We start from the raw sequence: 435 nt of genomic DNA on the forward strand, positions 1-435 counted from the left end.
AAGCAGCATGCCAAACTGGGTGCCCCAATCGCCGACATGGTTTATTCTCGGAATGTCAAAGCCAACATACTCGAGCAAACGAGCCACACTGTCGCTGATGATGGTTGAACGAAGGTGGCCAACATGCATCTCCTTAGCAATGAGCGAGCAAACGGTGAAAGGAGAGAAAGAAAGCAAAAAAATATACAGATTTCAGTAAACAGAACCAGTCGTCGTCGACATGAAGCTCAGGCACACACAAACACACTGAAACGAGAAAGAAGGAGAGAGAGAGAAGTGGTTTGCAGCTATGACTGCACAATAATAAATCAACAAAAGCATTCCAATGTGAGCGGATTAAACTGTCAAAACTAGTAACAAAAAACATTGTTTCAAATAATAAGAAATAATAAGTTTTAAAAACAACAAACTCTAGGCAAATGGTGGTGGTGGGGG

Source organism: Rhagoletis zephyria, unplaced genomic scaffold, assembly GCF_001687245.7.
Source record: "Rhagoletis zephyria isolate East Lansing unplaced genomic scaffold, Rhagoletis_zephyria_1.1 Rzeph_scaffold_19535, whole genome shotgun sequence".
Classification (NCBI taxonomy): Eukaryota; Metazoa; Arthropoda; class Insecta; order Diptera; family Tephritidae; genus Rhagoletis; species Rhagoletis zephyria.